A 4406-nucleotide genomic window follows, 5' to 3' on the forward strand; every position below is an offset into this window, starting at 1 on the left:
CACAAGGCCCTTTGGAGAGACAGAGAGAGAGAGTATGCCAGCACATACCCAGCGCTATATGACCGAGGAAAAAACACAATAAATATATGTTTACCCAGTAGCGCTGTTTATATATATATATATGTGCCAATTATGTGCCCCCCCCTTCTTAAAAACCCTCTTTCACCGTGGAATAAGCAGGGGAGAGTCCAGGGAGCTTCCTCTCAGCGCTGTGCTGTGGAGAAAATGGCGCTGGTGAGTGCTGAGGGAGAAGCCCCGCCCCCTTGTCGGCGGGCTTCTGTCCCGCTCAAATATACTAAAAACTGGCGGGGGCTCTTTATATATACAGTGCCCAGCTGTGTATATATATATATATATATATATATATATATATATATATATTTTATTTTTATTTTTTTGCCAAAGAGAGGTTCATATGCTGCCCAGGGCGCCCCCCCTGCGCCCTGCACCCTTACAGTGACTGCCATGTGTGAGGTGTATGGGAGCAATGGAGCACAGCTTTACTGCTGTGCGTTACCTCAGTGAAGATCATGAAGATCATGAAGGACGGCGAGGGTGAGACCTGCGTACCGATCCCTCAGGAGCTAATGGTGTCCAGTAGCCTAAGAAACAGAGCCTAGCATTAAAGTAGGTCTGTTTCTCTCCCCTCAGTCCCTCGATGCAGGGAGTCTGTTGCCAGCAGCCTCCTTGAAAATAAAAAACCTAACAAATATACTTTCTGACAGAAACTCAGGAGAGCTCCCTGTAATGCACCCAGTCTCCTCTGGGCACAGTAGTAAACTGAGGTCTGGAGGAGGGGCATAGAGGGAGGAGCCAGTGCACACCCATACCTAAAGTCTTTCTTAAAGTGCCCATGTCTCCTGCGGAGCCCGTCTATCCCCATGGTCCTTACGGAGTCCCCAGCATCCTCTAGGACGTAAGAGAAAAATGAATTTAAAAAAGTGAAAAAATTCATGTCGACCTTTTGTCCCCGTCGACCTATTTCAGGTGTTGACCTAAGGTGTGTCGACCAATTGGTGTCGACCTTTTGGTGTCCGGATACCATATTTTGTATCACTCCCACATACTAATGTCAATTTGTTAAATGCTATAGCCTTGGATACTTTTTTCAGCTAGAAAACTGTCCAATACGTTTTTAAATGCATTTAGAGTCCGCCATTATTACCTTCTCTGGCAGGAAGTTCCACATCCTTAATGCCCCTACTGTGAAAAACCCTTTCCTACGTTTTGTACGGAATTTCCTCTCCTCTAGCCTCCCCCCATGGCTGTACTCATTCTGCTATAAGTGCTACTCCCACCCCTATAAGGGCAAAGCACTTGGTTGGCTCCGATCACGAGCTGCCTGACTGGGGCGTACTCCCTATAAGGGAGTCACTTGCAGTAACAAACAAAGGCAAAATGGTGCCGCCATCAGGGACAGTGCTGCTTCCCGGTACCCTCTAAAATGGTGATGGTGCACACTGTCCCCAGGTCCAGGCAGTTTTCATTGAAACCAGAGTGCTATGGGGGTCTTCCACTGGGTAATGATAATGTCGATATTATCTTAAACCATAAATCTATACCTCTAAATACACTTTTACCTTGGTGCCGCTACGGCCGCTAGACTGAATATACACGCTACACTTTGCACGCTATTTGCGTACAGAGTCCCGTAAGTTGTACGGTCTTAGCGTACCAATGCCGCACTGGGGGTACAAAGTACACAGCGCGCGCACTCTCAATTGATAACCTTTAAACCTTATTAGTAATACAATGTAATGATATGATTATACTTTAAACCTTTATGCAACAAAGCACTGCAATGATGTTACACCTTAAACCTTAAGTAGCGCTGACGGTATAAAGTACCCGCAGTGCGTACACCTTATCAATACACTCAAACCTTATATAGTTAAATACGCTTTAAACCCTAACAGGGAAATGAGGACACAACACTGATATGTAGTTGACCACAGGGTTCTAAGGCCACAGTGGATTATTTCAAAAGGGATAACAGTACAAATTATACACTACAGGCTAACCAGATAAATCTACAACAGAATAATGGCTACAGAAAATGTACATACGTGAGAATAATCGCTTGCGCAACCTGGACCAGTCCTCCGCTCATCAGGATGATAGCGTTCAGAGTCTTCTGACCGGCCAGGCAACAACAGGCTTTTTATACACAACTTCTATACACAATACAATGGTCACTGTAATCTCATTGTCCATTGGACACTGAGATGCATCTTTACATTACAGGAGAGGTCATAGGTTGATTTGAAAAGGTGGGCGATATCTTTCTCAACTGCTCTTGGGGGTGGTATATTCTGGATTCCAGCCGCATACATAATATACAGTAAATACAGTTTATATCTATATTCTACTTCTGCACATAACTTTACGCTGGATCATGCGATCTTTCTCTAACCAACACCGGAATGTTACCATTAAAATACCCTACAGCTGGATACTAGACATCACCTTCTAACCTTAGTCTGACCCTTCCTATCATGCAAAGGCGAATCCCTTAGTCCTGGAACTGTTTAAACTGTTGATACTTGCTGATGTGGTGCAAGGGAGCTATATCTAAAATGTGCACTATTTGGGTTAAATATGTAATGTTCTAATAACCCTCTATGCGCTCACAAACCCTGCCGTAAATACCCATACCACGCGCAGGAACGCGCGAGCGACCATACGCAAATTGCGGATATGTGCACGTATGGCGGAACAAGTGCACGCGCAGCGAGCATGTATGTGGGGTTAGTACATGGTGTATGTATTACAATATTTTTCGACTTTGACAGTCCACCCTTTGGCAGTCAACAATAACTGCCACTGTCTAAACATTAAACAGAAAAATATACAATACAATATTTACAGATGATTGGATAAAATATACAATACAAATATCTACAGATGATTGGATGGTAGGAGGAGAGGTGTAGGTGGGAAATGTATGACCTAGTGGGATAGCAAAAGCATGTATGTATTAAATCCATGTCTGAGGGACATGTATCATCGTGCCGTATATGTTCTAGACAAGCTTCGAGGTATTGCGAAGTATACATTAAATCCTTCTTATCCCGTATTAAGGGTCTGTAAGTGGGCCAACAAACACTACCGAGCTCTTTTCGGCTTCTTGTTCCAACAAAATATAACATCACCATATTACAAACTTTCCAAGTGAAGAAACCAATCCCTAGTTCTCTCATCTGTTCAGTACACGTATCAGGCTGTATGATATGCGCACAGTACCCTGGTGATATTTCTCCAACCCGCATGGTCTTACTTCCTAGAGTATACCTATACCGAAAATACCTTCCACCGTCGGCTATTTGGCGTATAAGTTCAGAGTCTACGGGTATTCTGTCAGCTCTGTGTGAAAATGCCATGGTCTGGTTATTCCATGTCACCTCCCAATTTCCCGGCTTTCGGGAATTGGAAATGTTGAAACACACTAAGGATCTATCTACATGGTACTGGTGGAGCTTCAAACTAGGGGGCCTAGAAATATTGAATTTCTTGTCCACCGGTCTCCCACCCCGTAATTCAAGTACCTCATCTATTGTTAAAGGGTACGGTACTAGTCCTGACTTGCTCTGACCTTGAGGTACTTGTGAGCACACCCGGAATTCTGTTTGGTTTAAAACCTTACCTACTAGTGAGTGATAATCACTCAATGGATGACGGTCCATGTTGATATTAAGGCTGGACTGACATCTCTGGATGCACCCGTCCTCAACTATTTTTTCACAGTTCCTACAAATGCAATTTTCCTCAGCCAATAACCCTTCACAGTGCCTCCTAGTTTCCTGACTACCAGATCGTTTTCTGATACTCGCCTTTGCTCGATGGATGTGTTGCTCTTGGAATTCTACAAATCCTTCCTTGTCATCAGAACCCATTCCAGATCCTTTCTCGACCTCTCTGGTACTCTCACCGAAACAGACTGCTCTGGTCAACAACAGGGTCAACAGGAAAACCCGGAACACAGTCTCTTGGGGTAAGTCCATCTTGTTAAGGGGGAGAGAAAAGGGAACAAGAAGGGGGAGGAAAGGAGGGTAATGGGAGATGGAGAAAATAATAAAAAGGCAAAAGAAAATTGGTGCGACAACCGCCTCTGGTCTTGTTGTTCTCCGCGTTCAGGTGCCGTGACAACAGTCCTGCCTCTCAACCTTCCCGGAACAGACACTCCAGTGATACGATGTTCTCTACACTCTGCTCTTTGTCACGGGTTCTCTCTGGGTCAGCGACCTTCTTACAGTGGGACGAGTGGACCCAAGTCTCTCTTTCGGCAACCTTTAATGCTGTCGTGCTGGTTAGTAAGACTTGGCACGGTCCTTCCCACCTGTCAATGAGGCAACCTGAGCGTAGAAAATTTAGAATCATTACATAATCCCCAGGTTCAATGTCATGAC

This window comes from Pseudophryne corroboree, chromosome 6 (genome assembly GCF_028390025.1).
Source record: "Pseudophryne corroboree isolate aPseCor3 chromosome 6, aPseCor3.hap2, whole genome shotgun sequence".
In the NCBI taxonomy this organism is placed as follows: Eukaryota; Metazoa; Chordata; class Amphibia; order Anura; family Myobatrachidae; genus Pseudophryne; species Pseudophryne corroboree.